This window comes from Sceloporus occidentalis, unplaced genomic scaffold (genome assembly GCF_023333645.1).
Source record: "Sceloporus occidentalis isolate IW3139 unplaced genomic scaffold, rSceOcc1.0.p SCAF_198, whole genome shotgun sequence".
Taxonomy (NCBI): Eukaryota; Metazoa; Chordata; class Lepidosauria; order Squamata; family Phrynosomatidae; genus Sceloporus; species Sceloporus occidentalis.
In genome coordinates this window covers 38,018-63,960 of record NW_028317178.1, presented here as the reverse complement: position 1 = coordinate 63,960, position 25,943 = coordinate 38,018, and positions in this window count along the sequence as shown.

The window sequence follows — 25,943 nt, the reverse complement described above, 5'->3', positions numbered from 1 at the left end:
CCGCCCACATCCAGGGGAGGCCCCACCCTTTCCTGTCTCTTGTCACCACCCCCCAGTACTTTGGTCCTGATTTTGATACCTGTAATGTTGGGGGGGGGGTTTATTATAGCAACATACCCATTCTACAATAATAATAATAATAACGATAAAATAATAATAATAGCAATAATAATAGTAATAATAATAATAATAGCAATAATAATAGTAATAATAATAATAGCAATAATAATAAATGTAATAAGAATTAACCTAAAGAATTTAGTAGGGATTGGATCACAAAAATATGGATTTTGAAATGATATATTAGTTGTTTAAAGCTGTTGCTCCACATATTCTTCTAAATTTATCAGTTTTTTAAATGAAAACAGCATTAGAAATGTCATTTCTTAGTCCGATTGAATGCCTAAGACCTTCCCAGAAATCATTTCGAAATCATTCATGGATTTTGCAGGGAATGCTCAAATGTCACGTGACACAGAAGCACCCTCTTATAGGCTGTTGCTATAGAGGTAAAAAAAAAAAAAAAAATCATAAAATTCCATGAGATTAAACTTAATCTCATGAAATACAATAAAAATGACCAATTTGCTAAAGTGTATTACTCCAGAGAGAGAAATTACATTATTTTTCAGGAGGCTGAAAATGGCTTTCTATATATATATTTTTTTTATTCTTTTTATTTTTTTTTATTTTTTTTTTTCAATTCTATTGAGGATAATTCCCAGAAGGACTTTTTATCCCACTAGGTTTGCTTAGTTGCGCGGGACGGGTTTCCAGACGCTGTGTTCACAAAAGGATAAAAATATCGTAAAGTTTGAGCTAGAGAAGTACCGAGGTCAACTTCTGTTGCCTTTATATATATATATATATATATATAGCTCCCGACGCGCCGCAAGCTTTAATAAGAGCCGGTTGAAGCCATGACATACGGGCCCTTGAGAAACTAGATAGAACAATCTAAAATAACGAGGCCTTCTACAAAGTTTCAGTTTTGATTTGGAGAGTGCCAGAAATGTGCTTGGGTTTCGTCTAAAATGTACAGGATTTTTGTTAAAAGCGTGGGTTTTTTTTGCGCAACATGAAAAAGCATAACTTGAGGGTAACAGATTGCCATATTGGTCAATTAAGCCCCCCTCAATGTCTTGTAGCACAATGGACTAATTACGCTATGGAGGCCAAGCCAGTTCAGCACAGCCTCCATAGAGTTCATTAAAAGGAACCTTTAAGACACGCCGTGCCGGGCAAAAGGCATTCAGGATGCCGACTGTAGAGGGTAAATAATACCCCACTGGGGAACGGCTGGAGTGCTGTCCCTGGTCAGACCTTGGGCCCACCCATTGACTCCAATGCTACTTTCTGCCCATTTTCAGAAGTGCCAAAGAGTTTTTGCCCACCTCTAGAGCTCCATCTCCTTTGACCAAGCCAAGCAGTTGGCTCAAGACCTCCTCAAGCCTACGCTGGTCCATCATGAAGAAGGGATGCACCCAGACACCATCGCCCTTGGTAAAGGCTTATGGACATCTACTGAAATATCTCTGAGCTAGCATTCATGGTGTTGAACATCCCAACCCTCAACCTGGGTCTTCTCCATGAACGTTGAAAGGGTTAAAGCAATCATAAGGTTTCTTGGCACGCTAATACCCTCATTCTTGCACCTCGCTCATACAGTATATTCCGAGCATGGGTTACCAGAAGAGAAAAGACTCATTGAAGTTACTAAAAAAAAACAAAAAAAAAACTATTCCATTGAGCACTGAAAACACTGAAGTTGCGTAAGCGGGGGGAAAAAAAATACCGCACATTTCTTTCTGTAGCAAAAAAAAAAAAGATCTGTATAACTGAGTAATCTTTTGCTTGGCGTGTATGACAGCTACATGCATTGTGCGAATCAAAAAGTCAAGGTCTACACGCCAAACTCCATAAAACACACAATGCGCTCCAAGAGTCTCTCTCCGGTGAATATTTTAACTGACGTAACTAGGATGACTTTTTGGCTTTATATATATTTTCTCTCCTTCATGCTCTCACCTCCTCCTGCTTTTTCATTCTTTTTCATCACTCTACTTTCTATTCTTTTTTCTCACTCTTTCTCTCTCTTTTTTTCTCTACTCTCTATCTTTCTCCTCTCTCCCTCTTTCTTTCCTCTTTCTCTCTTTTCTTTCTTTCCTCACCCTTTTTTTTCTTCTGTCTCAATTTATTTCCTCTCTTTCTTCATTCTCTCTTTCCAACTCTTCTTTGTCTTTCTTCTTTCTCTGTCCCTTTCTCCTCTCTACCTTGCTTTCCCTTTTCCTCATTCTTTCTTTATTCTCTCCTCTTTCCTTTCGCTTTCTTCCTTCTCTCTTTCCTTTTTTTCATCTCCCTCTTTCTTTTTTTCTCTCCTGCCTCTCATTTGACATTTGTCTAACTCTTTCTTTTCATTCTTCTACCTCCACTTCACATTACACTATCCAACAGCCCCTCACACCTCCACAGCAATATCTGACAGCCCCTCCCCTAAAAAACATAAAACACTATCTGGCCTCTACTCCACAATATTATATGGCAGCCCCCTTTACACAACCCTATGAGGCAGCCCTTCTTACACACAATGATCTACAGCAAGCCCTCCCACCACACGCATACATGGTCCAGCAGCCTCACTCTGGGGAGTGCTTGGTATGGCAGAGCACTTACTGCCTAATTAACTGATATTTCCCGTGGTGACCACACGTATCCAACCGGTGGCCGCACACTTTTGGACCCTATCTGACTCTGGAGTTGCAGTATTTGCCCGGTGTGCCAGGCGGCCAGACCATGGCCTACATGCATGCAATCTCTATCTAGGTCAATACGGTTAGACCACCAAGCCCTTCATTGTCAACCTCATTTTTTTAACCCCTTAATGACATGTACGGGCTCAAAATGCATTGTTTTCAATGGGACCACCCATTGTCCTTAAGGGGTTAAAAGGAACTGGTGTGGCCCTTCGGACAGTCAGTCATCGTCAAGTCCAGGCATGGCCACCTCCAAACATTGAAAAACGTTGCATTTTGAACCTATGTGGACGTTGTGCAGTTTTAAAGAGATGCTATTTTTAATATTCAATATAAAAATAAAAAAATTATAATAAAAATACATAATTTACATCCAATCATCATTTAAGAAAAAAAAACAAATATGGCATTTAAAACCCTATATTTTTTCTTAGATGTAACAATACAAATCAAACGGTACACAAAGGTTCGGTTTTTCATCATGTATCCGAAGTATCCTTGTTGCCTAGCAACCCCAGTATCCCTGTATCAAGTTACCCGCTGGAATGGCGTGTCTAAGTACAGCTCTCTTTCACGTTCCTACATTACCTCTCGCTGACACCATTCCATCCTTTGGAAAGAAATACAAGTCATTTTTTTTTTTTTAGAAGGCAGGACGTCGGCCTTTGAATCAGTTCTGACAATGTGATTCTATCTACAAACCGCGAATTCGGCAAGAGATCGGCCCCATTCAGCCCCCGTCTCGTCTGTAAACCAATAAGGTCTCTTTGTAGGGGAGAGGACCATCAGCATACGAGTGTATGACTTGCCAAAATATGGGGTATGCTCAGCCATGCTAAGGGTGGCGGTAGCCACTGACCATCGTGGATAGTGTTTAAAGGGTCAAGGGTGGGATGGCAATAGGATGGGGAGTGGGAGGGGGGCTAAACACCGCTCCGCTGCCCCCCAAAAAAGAGAAGAGTAACCGGGAGACACGGAGACGCAGCATTTCACCTGGAGACCCCGGGTCAAACTCAGAGAGTATGGTGGCAGCATTATCTGTGGTGAGAGTGTGTGTATGAATGAGTGTGTGTATGAATGAGTGTGTGTATGTATGAGTGCGTGTATGGCACAGCGTGATCGGCGTGGCTGAGAGCGGTGTGTATCGGTAAGAGTGACGTGACATAAACTCTCCAAACTAAGGACTATCCCCCCACCTCTCGGAACTGTTTGTTTGGCCTAACAAATTGTTAACCTCATAAGTTCGGATAATTCGGGTCGCCGTGCAGTTTGCAAACATTCCAGCACTCGAGTGCCGTACTATTCACGGTCGAAAGGACAATCGTTCTAACCCTTGTCCGAAGCTCTCGCGATTAATAATGGATCAGCAGAGAAGCTTTTAATAGCCGCCCTCGTGTTCCTTACACGGATTGCATCGGCTTCCGGGTTAATGGGCGGCCGTGATTTAAACTAAAAGGGGCAGATTTACGAACCTGGGAGCTCTCCTTTTTTTTTTTTATCGTCGGCGTTGGAATTTTCCAAAATTCCATTAGAAAAAAGATGAATTCTTCTTGACTTTCATTACTTGAGTCAAATAAAAAATACGTTTTCAAGGATGTTTTTACAAAAAAAAAAAAAAGCTTTACTTTTCGCCCTAAAATATAATGATTTCTGGCAGCTGCATATCAGCCGTTTGTATGATTCTCGCTCTGTTATCTGACCCCCAATCTACTAAACACCCCGACTCCTTATCATACTGCCTGTGGGGAACAATAGAATGGCTCAGTCTTAATCACCCAGTCGGACTCTCTGACTAATCTATGGAGGGACGGACTTCATTAGCATTGCCATAAAGCGTCAGCTCAGTGTAGTGTTTGAGCCGTGATATCCAGCTGATATAAGTACGGGGTAACACTGGATGGCGGCCCACCGGGCATTGGCCCGGTGGGCTGGATGGCCAGTCCGAGTCTGTTTACTGAATAATGGGTTTTCTTTACACATTTTAATTTATAAACCCTGTTTCTATACAGATTATTGGGGGCTTTCAGGGCTGTAGAACCCTGTCATACCCTCATACCCAGCAAACATTCAGGGTGCCTAGAAAACAGGGGCATCAGGGGAGGAAAAGGGGGGCACAGGGACTGACCAAATTAAGCGACGGCTTGTGCCGGAACCTGATTGGACGAATACAAGATATGGCTAATAGCTATCAAAAAATGGAAGCCATTACTCAGAGCATTCAGAGCATTCCGTCGCAGTCAACTTTGTTGCGATAATTGAATCCTGCCCTTCAGAGCCGCCTTATCTGCCCGTTATACAAAAATTACGCTCCCTAAAGGATGCGGCCAAACCCAAAATGACGACTTTTCTTATGGCAAGTTAGGGGGGGAATTGGCATATTTCATTTTTTTTCCTGTAGATTATTTTGTGTGTTTTTCTTCTATTTTTTTTCTGTGGAAACTGCTGCGTGCTTCCCAACTGTCCCGTTTTGCATGGGACAGTCCTGATTTCCCCACTCTGTCCTGCCGAGCTCTTTTTCAGGACACCAGAGAATGCGTACTGCGCAGGCACGGTAGAGTAACATACTTACACACACACACTAACATACTAATGCACAGTCTCATAGTTACAGATACAGTAACATGCTAACGCACACAGAGTAACATACCCACCCACATACATACAGTAACATACTAACATACCTACACACACTAACACACACAGTAACATACCCACACACACACATACATACAGTAACATACTAACATACTTACACACACTAACACACACAGTAACATACCCACCCACATACATACAGTAACATACCCACACACATACATACAGTAACATACCCACACACATACACACAGTAACATACCCACACACACACATACATACAGTAACATACTAACATACTTACACACACTAACACACACAGTAACATACCCACCCACATACATACAGTAACATACCCACACACATACATACAGTAACATACTAACATACCTACACACACTAACACACACAGTAACATACCCACCCACATACATACAGTAACATACTAACATACCTACACACACAGTAACATACACACACAGTAACATATTTACACACACACACACAGGAACATACTAACATACTTACACACACTAACACACACACAGTAACATACACACACACACTAACATACTAACACTATCACTAGACTGTAAGCTCGTTTGAGCCGGGCCCTCCTCACCTGTTTTTTCTGTAAGTCAAATTGTTCTGTTACATACTACTTGTTACGTGCTGTCTACCCATTGTACAGCGCTATGGAATATGATGGCGCTATATAAACCAATAAATAATAATAATACACACAGGAACATGCTTACACATACACACACACGGTAATATACTCACACATACACACACACGGTAATATACTCACACATACACACACACGGTAATATACTCACACATACACACACACGGTAATATACTCACACATACACACACACACTAATATACTCACACATACACACACACAGTAATATACTCACACATACACACACACAGTAATATACTCACACACACACAGTAATATACTCACACATACACACACACACAGTAATACACTCACACATACACACACACAGTAAAATACTCACACACACACACACAGTAATATACTCACACATACACACACACACAGTAATATACTCACACATATACACACACAGTAATATACTCACACATACACACACACAGTAATATACTCACACATATACACACACAGTAATACACTCACACATACACACACACAGTAATATACTCACACACACACACACACAGTAATATACTCACACACACAGTAATATACTCACACATACACACACACAGTAATATACTCACACATACACACACGCAGTAATATACTCACACATATACACACACAGTAATATACTCACACATACACACACGCAGTAATATACTCACACATACACACACACAGTAATATACTCACACATATACACACACAGTAATATACTCACACACACACACACACACAGGAACATGCTTACACTCTCACCTACCTTTGTTGGCCAACGAGAACTCCTCTGATCTTGCATGCTGGCAACGCCGGAGTGCTGGAAAATGACATCATATCCCAGCGCTCATCACATCCCAGCGCTTTGAGGGGCAGCACTGGCGCTGGGGGGCTGCAGGGGCTGTCGTCACGCCAGTGATGAGACCAAGGACATGGCCCTTTGGTGAGCTATCGGACTTTGCTGCTTATGTTTCTCTTTAAGAAGATGTGTCGAGCCTTAAATGCGCCATAACAGCCTCGTCAGGCCATCGAGTCAAGTCGGGGGGCCGAAATCTATCGCTAATGAGTATTCCCATAAGTGAGGCCCGCATGTTTAGTGTCTCGATAAGTCTCCGAAGATCATCGGCAATAGGAAGGGTAGTAAAAACCGGGGAAATATGTTGGGCCATCTCGCAAAAGTCACATTTATTACGGGCTATAAAGCGGAGGAAGTTCCTTCCAGTTATAAAAACCAACACAAGCACAAACTGCAAAAAAAGCTTGTTTTGGACCCTTTTGGTTACTGTGTCGACGGAAGGGTAGAAGCCAAAAATAGAGAATTTTGACTCATTTTTGAATTCTGAAATAAATAAAATGTTATTATTTGTATTATTTTATTATTATTATTATTATTATGTTATTATATTTTTTTTTATTCTAGTCTCCATTTACACATATAATTTTTTTTCTTTAAAAACTACATTTTTAATACCCTCCTACAATAGTTACAAAACTTTCCAGCCTATCATTGTCCTTCCTTATTGTCACAATCTAGAATTAAGCATTGCCGGGGGGGGGGGGGGGATATATATATATATATATATATATATATTTTATTTATTTTTTTATTTATTTTTTTTTTTCGATTTTAAGGACTACCAGAAAAAACTTATCATTTTGGCACAAAACCCCAAAAATGTATCTCTTTTTTCTCTTGCCTAAAGGTTAGTTTCATTCATGCACCACCATCAGAAATCTTAGGGCCACATACAAGCCTAAGGGCCACATCCAAACCTCCTCCCACTGCCCACCTCATGATTGCACCAGGTCCTAAAACTCACAGTGGGGCCACCAGGTCCTAAAGCTCACAATGGGGCCACCAAGTCCAGAACGAGGCCAGTGGGCCCCAAAACTAAGACACAACTCACTGGGCCTCAGGGGCCCAGACACAGATAGCAGGCCACAAGGGCCCAGTACCAAGTAACAGACTCCGAAAACCTAGTACCAGGTAGTAGGCCATTTTAAAAATGTGTCATTTAATTTTGTATTTTTGGGGGGGGGACAATTAAATTTTGTATTTTTTATATTTTTGTAATTATTTTTTTATTAAATGTGTTGCATTAAACAGACGATTTAATGTGGAAAAAATGCAAATCTATGATTATTATATGTCAACATTTTACACGGATTGATACAATTTTTTTTTTTAAATAAATTAATTTAAATTGACATTTTTCTAATTTAATTAAAATTTTGTGTTATAAATCTCTTTTCACTTTAATTATCGTAGCTCTTTAACCTTTAAATTGACTAAATTCAAAATACATCTCATGGCGAAACAGAGGAAATTCATTCGTGAGGAACACGTGACGCCGAATTACCTCCTGCTTGGAGACGGCTTCGAGAACCCCTCCCAGCATGCTCTGCTTCCAACATTTTCACTCCTGTTGAGAAAGCCTAAGTAATGAGAGCAAGACAATGATTACGGGAGTCCAGACCGTATCTACTACTCTGAGTCATTTATTTCCAGAGCCTCGCAACCATAAATATTTAAAGGCATCTCTTAAGAGACTCGACAAGACAAGTTGAATCATCTCAGGATGCTTCCCATCTTACGTACCCACCACGTCAATAAAAACATTTGGGTTTAACTGTTTGTGAGAGTTTCTAAAACAAAATGTCGAACACATATCCTCCTTGATCTCACGTGTCCATAATTGGTAGAGTTTACAGATTACAATAAGCAATATATACGTATAAGAAACCCATGTGACGAGGGAGCGGCCATCTTAACTTCCTGTTCTCGGGATCTGTAGGATTATTCCTCCCATCAAGTTATCTCTCCCCTATTGGAGCTGCAGGCACTTAGTTAAGGGATGAACATGACAGTTCCTCGTAGAACCCTCAAAGTGTATTGAGGTGTCCATCTTACATTTTAACCTTTACATCGAGAGTCTTGTACCACCCAACATGGTAAATGGTCAAAGAGGGGCACTTTTGCTTTAGAGAGTATGGCCGGGGACTTTTTATGTAACGTTATAACCTGTTGATAACTTTGTTTTGGTCTAGAACCCTGAGGGATCTACTGCTTTCGCCTCGTCTTATGAAGATAGGTGACAGGTGCTCCACAAGTAGTAGGGCCACAGGGGAATCCAGATCCCCAATCTTCCTCATTTGAAGCTCTACTCCCCACATGGAGATCTGCAGGCTTTTGCTTCCTTCCCAGGCCGAAGTGAGAGCCAGGTCATGTAGGAAACCCCATAGGAGGCGGCCATCACCACCAAAGAGACTTCAGAGACCCAACTCTACAATGGCATTTCCAGTGTAAGAAACATGAATCTTTATCCCGGTGACGTTGGTGGGCGTTCCCGGTGACATTGGTGGGCATTCTCGGTGACGTTGGTGGGCGTTCCTGCTCATGTCGCAGGACACACCCCCATTTAAAGGGGAAATGGGAAGGGAGTGGGGCTAGTTAGGACCCCATTCTTGCTACCCAGAGGATTCGGCTGTCGACCCGGAGAAGCCGCTCTTCTCCTGGAGTCTCCAAGAGAACCTCAGAGAGTTCCCAGGTATTCCCTCTACCTACCAGCCATAGATCAAGGGCACTAAGGGAAAAAATAAACTGCCTGGTTTACCGGGGTAACTGAGTAGGGCATTTAGAAGAAAAATAATTGATTTTTTTTCTATTTCCTGCTGTTTCTATACACATTATTGGGGGCTTTTAGGGCTGTAGAACCCTGAGATACCCTCATACCCAGCAAACATTCTGAGCGCCTACAAAAGAGGGGTATCAGGGGAGGAGAGAGGGGCATCAGAATAGGAAAGTGGGACTGCTAAACAGGGACTCATGGGAGGTATGCAGCCTCGCATACGACCTGAAGAGATAATGGCTCATAATTTAATGTTTATGAAATTCTATTCCAATTCGATAATTGCAAATAACAAAATCTCAAATTAATTCCATAGCATGAAAAGCAAACAATCCCCATTTAAAATCTTTCCTGCCGAACAGTTGTTCCATTCCAGCGCGTAGCAGAATAAATCTAATCAGTGGGAAACCTCAATTATTATTTAATAAACTCTTTTTTTATTTTTATTATTATTATTTTATTTTAATCCATATCAGAGGAGGTTGTAAAGAATGTCAGATCTACTGTTGTGAAAAATGAAACAGATTAATTAATAAGACGAATAATTGTTACGTTTCATTCTTTATCTTCGCGTCTCAACGCTCCGTAATTGTGAACTTTTTGCCCCGCGTTACAATTAGAAGCAGTAGGAATTACTAATCACTTTATTGTTAATGAGTTAATTTGCCTCTTTACCGGTTCTTAAGGGGATTTTTTTTTTAATCAAACAAAAACCTTGTACAAATGGTAATGATGGGTCTAGATTTTTTTTAATTAAATTTACACCTACAGATTTAACATATTAGAGCTAAAATTGAATTATTATTTTTTATATATTTTGTTGGTATATTATCCTAATATTGTATATATATACATTTTTTTATTATTATTTTTTTATATATATTATCATAATATTGTGTGTTTTTGGTATATTATTATAATATTGTATATTTTTTATTTTATTTTTTTAAATTCTTTTGTAAAAAATAAATAAATAAAAAATCCTGCTGGTGTGGCTCTATTTTGGCAATAGAACCCAGTAATACCCTCAAAACCAGCAAAGATTCTGAGCTCCTAGAAAAGAGGGGAGGAAAGAGGGACTGGCCAAGCTAAAGCAGGACACTTGTCACGTCTGCTTAAAATTGTGAAATAAGGTTTTATTTCCTGGGAAAAGAAAACATCTTTAATTATTTAATTAAATATTGTTTTCCGAACTTATAACGAGGCTTAGCGATTTAGCGTCGATGAAGACAGAAGGTTACAGGACCAGCATGGGGTAAGTACGCTGTCTGCTGTCGAGACTTAATGGAAATGTCAAAAGGGAAGGAGAGGGGAAAAAAAGCCCATTATGGACCTCAAGAAAATATTTTAAAAGTCCTGATTCACCTAGACAATGCATTAACCCCTTCCGTGTTTGCCACTAAGTTTTCTCTTAGCTTTACTTAAACAGGGTCCCTCTAGGCGATTAAGACTGATACCTTCCATTAATTACGACAAGGCAATGTGATAAGGCTAATCTGACTTTGTATGATGTGTTGTAAGTGTGAAGAGCTGTAAATCAAGTTAAATGAGGACTCCTCTAAGGATAGGTATATCCATATCCACCATTGTTAGATGCTGTCACAGTCGAAAGGGATTAAGTAGGTAATCTTTGGGGACAGTAATCAAAACTATGTTGACATGATACGGGGACAATTACTTTGTCCGGACACATAGAGCCTGTGATCTAAGGGCATTGAAACCCAATAGCAACAAGGGAGCTGGGATTGACTAGTGGGGTATAAATGGGTGAATGAATGGAAGACATGGAGAGATAAGAATGAAGGTGGGATATTATAGAAGAATGAACGTTTAGGCAAGAGAAGAGCGAATGGTGGAGCAATGTCTCGCGACGGAGACAAAGTGAAGGAATGAAACTAGCTTGAGAAACAAGTATGACACATAGAGATACGAGAGGTTTTTAGAAACTAGGTCATACAGTGAGAGACCAAAGAAGGAAAGAAAGAAGGTAGTGAGATGACAAAGTGGATAAGTTGGCAACATTGAGGTATCTCCCCGGCCTAATATGGTGGCAGGAAGGTGGTTAAAGAACGGGGCTTAGCACCAGGGTCTTCTACCATAAAGCAAAAGTAGCAAGGTCTAGGATAGGTGCTAGCTTTAGTGGCCCCATTTTGCCCCACTGGCACCTCTGCCATTGTGGTGGCAAGACCTTCTAAAGGATCCAACGATGGCTTCTTCTCCATTCTTATGCATGTCACACATTGTAAAAAGAGGAAGAACTCATTGCATCCATGTAATTGCTGAATTAGCAACCTGGATTTCTCATAGGGGCAGATAAGTCACTTGCTTAGAACACCATTTTTTGGCCGGTCCAATAGATAGTTCCTCTTCCAACTCGCCTGCAGCCAACTGCACCACGCCCTGTGACCTTCAATGCTCCCCCGATGCACATTACAATTCACTTGCGTATCTAAAAAGGTGGGCTTGATCACGATGTCATAGAGGTTTATCCACCCTTCTCCTCCTCTTCATTCACACGCACAATCATTAGATTGGGTACCGTAATTACAATACATTCAACTAGGATAGAAACTGGTTGACATGGTCTCTCTTTTTTTGGCTTTTCTATTGGAGTTGGATGGCTTTCTTGAATCAATGTTCTCAAGACGTCCAAGAGTTTCCGAGTCCGGACTTGTTAATCATTTCGTCGAGAGATTTATTTTGGATTTGTCCGGCTATCGTACTCGAAACCCTTGTTTCTTTTATTATGGTAAACTTGCTATTCCTTGCAAGAAACGCGAATTGATTGGCGAATGTGATAAAGTAATGTTTGCCTTTTTTGACAGTTTTTAAATTAAGGGAGCAAGAAATGACTTTAATTCATGTCCTTCCAAGACAGATAACCTGAGTGGAGCAGAAATTCGTATCTCTGCCTTTCAGGATCTCATTTGTAACATCTTGATATGTGAACAGATGCTGGAACAGAACATTTGACCAGTTAATTAAACCCCGTCGCAAATTAACATTGTTCAGCTGTAAGATCGGAGAGAAATTCGCTGTTCGATTTAATAAAACGCAACAGTTAAAGGCTAAAAAAAAGAGTAATAATTATTACAAAGAAATTTTGGTTGGATTTTAAAGGTAAATAAATATGTTCCAAATTGTACCCTTATGTACTAGACTTGTGGACAAGGTCCAATGAATATCGTTCCCCTCTGCTCAGGCAAAATTCGGAGGTCCCTTCCCATTCGGAGACGGATTCATACCTTCTCTGTATGTCCACTTCTCCGTCTCCTTCTCCTTAGCTCTGCCTCTTGTTCTCCGTTACCGCCCTGTTGCGGAGCTATGACACCAAGTTGGGAGAACGTTCTGGAGAACCAGAAATGCAAACCAGCAAACAAGAGCGAAGAAAGAAAGACAGAAGAAACAGGGTAACGAGGAGAGCTAAGAAGGTCTTGGAGAAGCAGAGACACGGATAAGGTAGGGAAACGTTGACAGGGAGCGAGAGAGATACCTAAATACGAAATATTATAGAGGAGCCGCCATCTTGCGGTCCCATTACATGGTTTGGATCCATGCCTCCCCCTTCATGATTTTATCTATTTTCTGTGATGAGAATCATTTATTTTATGTTATTTTTCACACTCACTTCTCTTAATTAGCACTGGAAACAATATACAAAGATCCTCGCAAGCTTGGCTCACAAGAACTAAGAGTTCTTTCATCTGTGATCAAATTCTAAAGCACACAGTGTAGAAAACATCTACTACCTCCGGATAAAATTACCTTAAACTGAATGTTTTTGTTCCATTTTAAGACTACAATGTAAAGTTTTGGTGGATTATACTCAACGTTTACGCCATGCGCAAAACAACGCCAGGAGCCAGTTATCCATGAAGTCAAATAAACGATGGAGCCAAGCCATGGTGATCAGCGTCAAGAGGAGACCAAGAACAAGGCAACCAGGTAGCCTCCTGAAGGACGTATCATTGGGTGCCAGTTCTTGTAAGCCCACGGTTACTGGTTCATGCCTAGTGGTTTTTGATAACGGGTATTAATATATGTTGTGAGCATACACCAATCAGTCATAACATTATGACCACGAGACGACTGGGTCAGAGCATTTCCAAAACTGCAGCACTTGTGGGGTGTTCCCGGTCTGCAAAAAGTGGGCCAAGGAAGGAAAAGCTGTGAACCGGCAACCCGGTCATGGGCGGCCAAGGCTCATTGATGCACGTGAGCCCCACACCTCGCAACTTACGGGACATAAAGGATCTCCTGCTAACGTCTGGTACCACAGCACACCTTCAGAGGTCAAGTGGAGTCCGTGCCTCGACGGGTCAAAAGGGGGGACCTACACAATATTAGGCAGGCGGTCATAATGTTATGGCTGATCGGTGTGTCTTCTCTTGTTTTGAGGTAGACTAAGATCGTATGATTTTTCTTCCAAAAAATATATTGCGTCTTCAAGGATGTCACGCCGGAGATCTCAACGAGTTTATCTCAAGCCGTATCCACCAACTCATCGATGTGCGAAGAGAGCCCTCGTAGGTATATTAAGAGGGTCATTTATTTCTAACTACCACAGTATATTCCCATCTGCGAAGTAGAATTTATCGACTATGTTTTTTTTGGTTTTTTTTTCTTTCCCACTGTTTTAAATCCGCGCTCACAGAAGGCATTTTATTAATGTTCGGGACTTAATTTATTAGAATATTTATGGCTTTTGACTTAAAACATATGCGGTTGTCTCGGAACAATGCGTCTCCGATTTCAGTGGAATAATCCAGCTCTATTCTGCAATAAACTTAATTAAATGATTTTGTTGGGACTTTTATTTATTTATTTTTAATCCTTTTGTGATGTTAATAAGCATAATATATATGGATCGTCTTGCTATCTTATTTTACGTTACATGGCATCATTAAAAAAACCGACTTGATTCATTTCGATGGGGGTTTGCAGACCCAACTGTCTCTCGAACAGTTGGGATTAATTACTAATTACAAATTTAATGCTGAACCAATCGACTAATCATAGGAGCTGACTGGGGGGGGGTCCATATTAAATCCTAAATATAATCCGTGATTAATCAAACAAAAATGTATAGCCTAGTAGTAACGGGAAGAGTGAGGAGGACCTCTGGTGGGATGTCTTCTCCAGAAGGATATTGACCCTTCTGGAGACAAAAATGGTGAGCGGTCCGCAGAATAATAATAAATAAATTATTATTATTTATACAGGTTTTTAGGCTGAGCCTCAAAATGTATTTATTTTGTTTATTAAATTTTGACACCGCGTCACATGTGACTCGATTGTTGCCCTGTTCTGATCTCCAGAAGGTTTCCAGGTCCCGGGAATAATGGGTTTAATTTTGTAAAGCCCTTTCTTGCTGTTTCTATAGACATTATCGGGGCTTTTAGGGCTGTAGAACCCTGTGATACCCCTCATACTCAGCAAAAAAAGATGGGGCATCGGGAGGGGAAGCGGCACAAGGAAGAAAAGAGGGGCATCAGAGGAGGGGAAAAAGGGCCATTGGGGTGTGGAAAGAAGGATACAGGGGTTTGGTAGAGGGACCGGCTAGACTAAGAAGGGACACTTGGCAGGTATATAACACACAGTGAAGTCAGGACATTGGAAATATAATAATAATATTTTAATATATATATAATTCCCGACTGCTTCAGAATCCAATTTCATGATGAAGCGTATGACGGACGTGAACCGAAGCGCTTAATATCACTCTTCGAAACGGCCTATTATTTCCTAGATAAGTTTCCAACCATATAATTGCCCCCGAAACGTCCCATCTTTTTGTTAAAGAATAATAATAATAAAAAAGATAATAACGGCTCTTAAGGATCTTAAAAGCTCGTATTGGAAGCCCTCACCCTGATTAGAATCCACAATAGATATTAAATTGAAGTTCAAGGAATTGAATCCTTCCCCATTTTCTTCTACTTTAAAAGATTAGCTGAAAACTCCTCGCCTGATTGGTCCATGAATTGTAAATCGGCGGCCTTTATCCATGATGTCATTTTTAGGATGGACAATTGGTCACTGTGAGGCTGTTCCACCTACCCACTACTCTCTTCACTAGAGCTATAACAATGTAAAATATTTAGATATCTTTCCCAGCTTCATACACTAAAAGACACAAACAACTGCATTTTTTGGGGGGGGCCCAGCCCTTATTAATTATTGTAACATCGCTGCGTCCTTTTTGGGTCCAAAACCTGGTTTCCAAACGTGGTTGGTCGCTGTCACTGCGGATCCAAACAGCTATCGTTTCTGGAATATAAACCTCTCCCTATTGCTGAAAAGGAGCTTAGATTTGCAATTCAAGTTTCTATTCAGAGGTTTCTGGATGAATTCCCAGTTATACCAACAAAAAAAAAAAATGCTTAAAAAAAAGCATTATTTGCATTATTCTTGTGACTGCAGAAAACCTCAAGTCTAACAGAACATTCTCGGGTTATTACATTCTCACTTGGGAAAAGTGCTGTATACAGTAATATACCCCCCTCCCCAGCCCTGTATACAGTAATATAACCCCCCTCCGAGCACTGTATACAGTAATATAACCCCCCAGCAAAAAAAAACATAAAAAAAACAATAAAAATAATAATAAATAATAAATATTCTAATAAAGAATAAATAAGAAAGTTGATTAAAAACAATCACCATGAAGAATAAAAGAGATTAGAATCTTCATTTCTAGCCGACGACTAATTGTCCTGCCTGTGTCTTCACGTTTGGTTAATCAGCCGTCAAACAGGACAAAAGCCATTATTGCGCACAAATTAAATTATACATTATACAGGTAGGGGCACGTACACAGCCCTGTTAACAGACACGTCTATCAGGGTCACATTATGTGTAAGAAGTGGAGCTGGTGAGAGAGAGTGAATGTGTATATGTATGTATGTATGTATATGTGGTGTTAGATTGTGGTGTTAGTGTGATTGTGTGAGCGTATGGTTTTAGCACACGTGGTGTGAGAGTGTGGTGTTAAGCGTGAGTGTATGTGTGAGTGTACGGTGTCAGGGGCGAGCCTAGGGTTAGTGGCTCCTGGGAGAGGGAAAGAGAGAATGGGTGTGTTAGTGTATGGTGTTAGAGCGAGTTTGCGTGTTAGCTTTATGTGTAGAATGAATGAATACATGAGCTGTGGAAAAGTATCCTTTAAGATGAATAAAAGTGTCTCATTTTAAGCGAGATATTCAAGATTTCAGTGCCCCCCCACTGAGCACCCATGTGGTCACCTTGCAAAGTACAGAAGCTGTAGACCACAATATAGGCAGGTGAGACGTCGGGGTACCGAGCAGAGCAGCCACACCATCCCAAGGGTCCATTTACCAGTCGGGCCCTTGGGAGCAACCCCGCTTTAAGAAGACCCTTGACCACCTGATGAGCCATAGCTGAGCCAGAAACAGGTAAGGGTGTCATGTTCTTGAGGACACACAGAGTCCAGCAACCCTCAAAGCCACCTGGTGGCAACAACGACCGGTGAAGCATCTCCCATACGCAGGATCTCTGGTTCAAACCTCTATGGGGTTCGTGATGGAGTCAGGGAGATGAAACTGCAGCTTTCCTGCTAACTCTCTCTGTGAATAAACTTTTCTACGATTGTAGGCAATATCTGTGGTTTGAAAACCACTGAAAGATCAATTTTAACTGATTTTTAATTTTCTGGTTATTTTCCTAAAAAGTGTCTTTAAAAAAGTCTTTAAATTCTCAGAATAAATAAATAATACAAAAAAATATTGTCTTTTTTTTTAATTCATTTTTTTTCTTTTTTTTTTTAAGTTTCAGTCAAAACATTAAATAATATTTTTTAGCTCGAAATCATGTCTATTAAGACCGCAGCCCGGTGCGCGTCCAAAGAATCGGAACATTAGGTTATGGCTTATTGTCTGCCATCAACCTCAACAATGAAAAAAAAAGGAGTTTCTCGTCCGACGCCGGGTCACAAACTCAAAGAAAGAAATTAATGAATTGCCGAGGATTTATACACGCTGGGATTCAGGATTTCTTTGAAAATCATCCCAAAAATATTTTCCTGAAAATACAAAAAAAATGTAAGCAATATGTCATTTTTTTTTAAATTTAAAATAAATGATTTTATTTATGTACCAAAATTCATATTTTTTTTTATTAAAAAAGAAATTAAAAATATATATTAAAATATTTGAAATTATATATATTTATAAAAAATATCTTTTTAAAAAAATTCGTAGAAGACAAATCCACTAAGGGGTAAGATGTGGTTCAGGGGCTCAAGAGGGAAATGAAGACGTCTATAAAACACCTTCCACTGCAGAAGGGCGATAAATAAATTCTCATAGAAACATCTGCTGTAAAAAACGTCATCTAGTGATTTAATGCCTTTTTTTATGACTTGAAAGTTATGATAATTTATATTTTTCAACAGATGTGTTAAAGGGACAGTCTTCTGCCCCAAAGAGCCTCACCAACGAAGAATGCGTACTAAAGACGTCATACTTTGATATACATTCCTGGTGAAGATGCTACACACGTAGATCTAGACTTATTCACGCTCTCTCAATGTCTCCCTACCTTCTCAGCTTCTCCTCTTCAGCAGCTCCTTGGAAAGGTCATGCAAGCCAGTATTGGATAGGTTGGATCGAAGGCATTTATTGCAATTCAAGTACAGATGGACCTCGACTTACGTAGCGGGCTGGTCAAGTTCTTCCACACCAAATGCATGGCTTCCAACTTCCAGATTGGGGAAGGCCCTTTCCTATCCCAGCATGACTGCGCCCCAATGCACAATGCAAGGTCCATAAAGACACGGTTGGGTGAGTTTGGGATGGAAGAACTTGACCGGCCGCACCGAGCCCTGACCTCAACCCCCATCGAACATCTTTGGAATGAGCTGGAACGGAGATTGCGAGCCGGGCATCTCCTCCAACATCAGCGCCTGACCTCGCAAACGCTCTACTGAAAATCTTGTGGATAGCCTTCCCAGAAGAGCAGAAGCCATCATAGCTGCAAAGGGAGGACCGACCTCTGTGTATTTAGAATGTGATGTCATCACAGTCTCTGTTGGTGCGATGGTCAGGTGTCCCAATACTTTTGTCCATAGAGTTTATCGTATGCACTAAAGTGCTTATGATGGCTGCTGTGTATCTTTACCGGTTCAACGAGTTGGCACATATATGTTTCTAGGATCACCCAATCCTTTCTGAGACATTTCCAGCATCCTTAATCTTTTGTATGCCTTTTGTACAAACCAATAGAAGAGAATGTGCTCTTGTACGCTCAGATGGTCATCAGTTTGGAGCGAATCAAACAATGCATTGGGTCAAGGCATCGTCGGAAATTATAACCTTTGGTTTTCAAAGGGTTCTTTCAGATTTTATTTTCAGTTAATATTCGGGAAGGAAAAATTACATATATATCCGTCGAGGACGTTGAACAAAGAAACAAAATCCGAACAGTTCAGATGGTTTTGCTTACAAAGTGTGAGAATGGCACAAGAACATGTATTTTGTTGTGAAGAACATGTATTTTTGGCTTATTGTGAAGAACATGTATTTTGCGGCTTATTGTGTGGGATCAATACCAGACAATGCGATATTATTATGAATCGATGTGTAACAAGCTTTATCGTGAAGTTATTTTGCTGGGAAATTATGGTTCTTACCCATGTAGAGGGTTTTCCTTATCTATGATGGTGCCATCTAAACACCTTGAAGAGGTTCTAATCTAAAACTAGAGGGTTAGAGGCTTAGAGATGATATAAGAACATGTTTTGTTTTTTTTTACTGAGAGGATGATAGATAAGTGGATCAACCTCCCTGCACGAGCGGTAGAGACACAGAGAGGGAACATGCATGGGATACCCATATGGCTCCTGAATCTAAGACGAGACCAACGACTGATTAAGGTTTGAAGAGAAATGGACGACTAGACAGGGGGCCTGATCTCATTTTATTTTATTATATTCCATACTTATCAGGGTCCTAGTAAGTAATCATTACTTTTCACCCATATCCCCTTTGTCACGACTCTCCACAGTAGTGTAAGCAAACACATTAGAAGAATGGTGTCCATTCATGGTGGTCTAGAAGGAGATGAGAAGATGTCTGACCTTCAACGAATGTGCCTCTTCCTCTTACTCTTTGAACACTGGCCCATTCAAAGATGTCCCAAACATCTCAGCAGGGGGGTGAAGGAAGATCTTCAATGAGGCTTCCTCAAGAACTGAGCTCCTGAGGAGCTAGAGGTCTTCATAGGTACACCGTGTCGGATGCCCCGTTGGATGCCGGAGACGCAAACAAGATATTATCTCAACCTCAAGAGTTCTGAGCATTTAAGACCTCGAAAATAATTTATCCCAATAAATTTACGACTTTGCGTCGAGGAACGCATGGCCAAACATCTGTAGGTATTGATTCAAGTAATCAGCTATGCCGATATATAACAGATTAATATATTGGAAACGTGCCGAGCCTCATAAGCACACAGACCTCGTTCTTCTCCTAGTCGTTTCCGTGACAGAGTATATTTATTTTAAGCTAGTTTGTGAATTCTTGCTGGAGGGGATCCATTCGTCTTGTTGGTTGAGACACTTACCCATGACTTCATGCCACATAGAAAACACGGCAGCGGCGATAAAGTCAGAAAGAGCCTCCAGATATTTGTCAGTCACCCAACTGGTTCGCTTCACGACTGAGCGGCGCGCGAAGCCGAGGGTCAAGACGTCTCATTTTTGCATCGCACATTATATTATTGTCATTGTTACTTTTATTAATGATGTCATTACCGAACAGAAATTCGACTTTTTTTCTCGCCATTTGAAATGACACATTTTGGATTCGGGAAAGGAATAAATGTGAAATTATTCAGCGACGAAGAGAAATCATTGGGTTTTATCTGGGAAAGAGAATTTTTTAAACAAAAAAAACTAAATTATTAAACATGAACTGAACGCTCCGGGTCTTCTTAGACACAGATACGCGTGATATTTCAAGCAGTAAATCGACACTGATTCGACGTAATCGCCGGAGTGAATTTATGTGAAACACGGCATTAAAAGTACAATTTGGGTCTTTTGGGTACAGCATTTTGTAGGATTTTTTTTTTTTTTAATGAGGACTACATTAAAGTGATGAAACGTTAAAAATCTCGGATACACTGGCGGTACATGGCATTAGCATAACTAAATTTGTTATTTTGTTTTATGACCTTTTTTTGTAATTTTTGGTTTAACCCCTTAAGAACTAAGGGAAGGTACATTATTCCGCTACTCTCTCATTTGGTTTAACTGCACAAATTATTTTTTGGGCTTTTTTTAAGGCCTTTTTAAGGACTTTTTTTTTGATAAAATGAAATGTATATACAATTTAGTATGAGAAAAATATTTGAAAAAATTAGGATTTAAAAAAAAAAAAGGAAAATTAACGATTTAAGGGTTAAAAAAACAGGCAGTTGTACACATAGTGCTGATCACCCTATAATAGAGTGACTAAGCAGCTAAAAAGCCATATTCACTCCAAAAAAAAAAATCTTCTGTGCCTCTCTCACAATCAGTGTAAAGCAGAGAGTGGCAGCGATCACTGTCAAAGGCCACGTTGACAGATGTTGACGTTGGTAACATGTATGGGGTTGGTTCCTTGAGTAATCAGAACCTACTGTCAATCACAGCTGCAATTAGCTGCGATCAGAGTCAGAGCCATGGGGGCCGGGTCAGGCTGAAGTCCCTGTGCAGGACCAGGCTTCGAACTCGGCTGGAGGCAGATGGGTGCTGTTGTGTTGAGTTGCGGACGGATGTCTTCTTTAGCCTTTGGCTTTCTCTTTGGCGTCATGTATAGACGCAACTGAAAAACAGGATCATAGAAACAGGCTCTGTAGAGCAGGAGGGTACGGGCCGATGACGAGGGGGTCTGTAGCACAGTACCATGGGATAATCCAGAAGAGGAGTCAAAGTTCACGCCAATAAGTCCAAATGAGCCAGGTTCAATGTCAAAGTCCAAGCCAAGTAACAAGTAGTAATACAGCAATCCTTAGGATACAACCATGGCCACAAACACAATGCTCTAGCAAGGAGCTAGGAGTATAGCCAGGTATTTATATGGTCCTTGATTGAAATGGCGAGCCACAGGCGATGAAGGTGCAGGCAGGTATCTTATGCCCATGGGGAGGTAGAGAGTCCTGCAACCCAAAAGCCACCCGGTGGTATAATGGTTAGGTGTACTTTAGGCAGCTTTACTGGTTCAACCTTCCATGTCTTCTGATAATCAGTGACAATAACGGAGGGTAGAATCTTACTTCCTCTGTCCTTAAGGGGTTAAACATAAGGGGTCACATAACTCTTAGATACAGCTATCTGTGGCATAATGTGGCAAAACAAGTATAGTCTAATAAACGCTTCTCCTCCCAGACTTACAAAGGCTGCCTGAACATTCAACGACAATAACCAACTCAACAACAGGGGAGAGATAACTTAATAGGGGAGGAATAATCGTACAGATCCTGAGAACAGGAAGTAAAGATGGCTGCTCCCATGGTGTACACATAAGGGAGGGGGTTCTCATACATTTATATTGTTTATTTAGTCACTTATGAGATTTTAATGTTAATGATATGTTTTAGGATGGGTGCCATTTTTATTTTGTGGCCTTGGGCTCCAGTACTTAGCGTTTACAAATGCCTGTTCTGAACAAAGAAGCTTCTTTCGAGGATAACCGTTTAAAAGACCAAATAACATGCATAAACAAGGCCTTCAATCACGCAAGACAGCCACCTAAAAGCTGACGGTTTCGTTATCTGGCGTCTGCCGCCTTCCCAGATTTTGTATTTCCATCCAGGGTCTAATTTTTTCCGTTCGTCTTTCACGGCACAAGTCAAGTAAGTAATTATTTTCACCGGGATGGCCGGACGGGCATTATCTACCCGTAAACAATTACAATTGTTGTTTTCACAAACAACATTAAGGTGTATTTGCCGAATTTGTCATTTAAATGCTACGCGTCCGACAGATGAAACGTATATTTTTTTTACGAGTCTGTAGCCGGAGATGATTGAACTCCTTTCAAACAGCTGCATCATCTCACGATAAAAATGTAGCTCCGAGCGTGTTATTATTGTCAGTCTCTGAAAAGAAGGTGCGGAGAACACATTCGTTTTTGAATTTCCACGAACGCCGTTCCTCATGTAAATCTGTTTCTCGGGAGCTATCGTTTAACCCCCTCAAGTGATACAATGGTCGGGGGAGGGGGTAGGTAAAAACATTTAGGTCTGCCGTGAAATGATCAAATATAGTTAACTTTTTTCCATAATCGTTCAATGGATGGGAAATCTCATAAGAGCAGCATTTGGTCCATCAGAAGAAGATGATCACCTAAATTAAATCATAAATTAAATTCTGAGATGTTGCCTTCTATAGCTAGATCAGGTTTACCAAAAGAGTTGGATGGTTGTCCAGGACAAAGAGGTCCACAGAATACAGACCAGGCCAATGTACTCATGGGAGAAGGATTGGCAGCAGATTTATCCAAAACTATTCAACACAAGCCGCTAGCCAGCAAACACAATTCCTCAAGGATCTTCTCCATCAAGAGGGTCCTGTGGACATATACCATCCACGCCTGGGAACATCCTGGTTCCGGCTTCCCGGAGGCCTCATTTTACGGCATGGAGGTTGGCGGTCCTGCTGACATCAGTGAGCAGTCTCAACGCTTCTCCCGCGACCAAGGAGATACTCTACAGTGACCCAGGGACCCGGAGAAGCTACCATATGATACCATATCTCAATGGAACCACTCCTTGAGTTACCAAGAATGCTCTGGAGTTTGCAACCACATCTAGATAAGGTTTACCAAAGGGTCAGGGTTGGACAGTAGCCACCAAAAAAAGTCCAGGTCAATGTACTGTTCGGGAGAAGAATTGGCAACAACCCACCAGTAAAAATATTTTCCTTAAAATAATTAAGCAATTTGAGATAATCAGGTATTTAGCAATAATTATGTAATCATTATTAATGATAATTAATGGTAGTACATCCGTCACGCTGAAAACACAAATTCTGACTAGCCTTAGGATAGACAATCCGGTGACTCATATTTCTGGGTTATGGAGAAACGTTACAAGCAAAATCTATGAGATGATAAATAAACCACCGAAACTAGAATGAAAGATTCTATTGAGGTCAACAGGTCAACCCTATAAACGCTTGACAAACACACAAAAAAATATTTTAATAAATGGAAGATACCGTGGAGTGTATTATGATCCCAGCGGGTAGAAATTTTAACCTGTTACTTGACGGAGAATCAACGTGAAAAATACATCGGTGGAAAATATCTGGTAAAAAGGCACAATTTCATGAAAGAATTCGTGCTGATGGTCTCAAAGGCAGACATTTAAAAAAAATCAAAATCAAAATTCTAAATAAAAAAATGACAATATTTTTTAATTTAAAAAAAATATATATTTTTTTAATTAGAGTTTTGAGGAAGCAGCTGATACTAGAAGATGTCGTGATTTTTTGGCCGACATTGTTAGGCGGGATGTTCATTAAATTACCATTACTGTTTAGGAGCTGAAATGATCGTTCTTCAGCGCAAGATCAGTGATAGATCATTGCTTGGTCTGACATTATCGCCGCGCATGTGCAGCCCACCAGCTCTCGGCTGGGCACCAACCGGAAATGAGCTCAGCTGATGGGCCTTGTTTTCCCCAAAATCGTCTACCAAAGAAGCCAAAATGATTTTGTGTAGACCAGAAGAGCTCTTATTACTGGTCCCGTAACTTTTATTACTGGAATCGGTGGCCTTGGGCACTGTAGGAACTGTTAACTACGTTGTATAATTTGATCACTTTGGCTTTTAGTGACATTGAGGGATTTGTAGGTCACGATAGCTGGGGTGGAGAAGGTCACCAGTCCAAAGCTAAGGACCAAAGTAGACCATGGTCACTCAGTGTTGGTCCAGCTCAACGAAATGTTATTCTTCTACTGGTGTAGAAGAATAGCGTCTTGGGGGGGGGCTGAAATTTTGTGTTTGCGGCACTTTGCTTAATTGAACACTGGAGGAGCCCACGTTTCATCATTTCCATCCATGGTAGGAGAAAAGCACCAGTTGGGGTGCTCAAATATCATTAAATCAGAGGAGAATATGAAGGAGCCGGCTCCAGATTTTGTGCCCATTCACCTTGAGACGGGGATAAAAATGCTTGAAATCTGCCGAATAACCCTCAGACTAGGATAAAAGCTCTGAGAAACTGCCCATTAACCCATCGACCCTGAGACTAGGGATCAAAAAACTGAGAATCTGCCATTATTCCCTTAGACTGAGGTAAAACCCCTAGGAATCTGCCCATTAACCCCTCAACCCTGAGACTGGTGGGGGGAATTAGAACCTGCCCAGTCATCCTTGAGACTGGGGTACAACCCCTTAGAATCTGCCCATTAACACCTCGACCCTGAAACTGGGGTAAATCCCCCTAGTCTGAGGCTAGGGTACAACCCTCTAAGAACCTTCCCGTTCACCCCAAGGCCCTGAGATAAAAAGCCTTAAAATCTGCCCATTTACCCCTAGACCCTGAAAAAGAAATAAAAACCCATCATAATCTGCCCATTCACTATAACACCCTGTGATTGGCAATTTCCACCAAAATAAGATTGGGGTCAAAATAATAGTCTTGAATACCCCCTGGGATGACAAACCATCGTACTTAGTTTTTTTTTTGTTTGTTTTATTTTAGGAAACAAAGCATTTTAATGAATTTTGCATTGTTTACACCGTTATACGTTTTAGTAGACAAAAGCCGAGGAGAAAATGAGAACGGGATAGGCAAGAAGTGTTCGTAACACTCAAACACTTGATGAGGTTTGAAAGATGTGCACATAAGATCTTTTATTGGGTGTTATATTGAATGCTTCAGAAACTGACAGAAAACATCAAATTATTGTGTCAGAATTCAAGCTGGAAATAAAACTACAGAACATGAAATAATGTGAATCAGACATAGCGAAGTTACTTATCCGACGCGCGGAGAGATCGGGAAATGATGATGAGTTGGCTAATGAAGGTGGATTTAAGTCATAATTACTTAATGTATTTTTGTTGCTGTATTTGGCATGGAAAACTCATCGACCAAATGGCTTGAATTACCCAAGATTTACCAAATGTTAAAGGCTTCAGGGGTGTGGTTAGAGGAGCCTGGGGTGGACAAGGGTTTTATTTACCATGTTTAATTGATAAATCTGTTTCTTCCTGTTTCTATACACATTATTGGGACTTTTAAGGCTGTAGAACCCAGTGATAC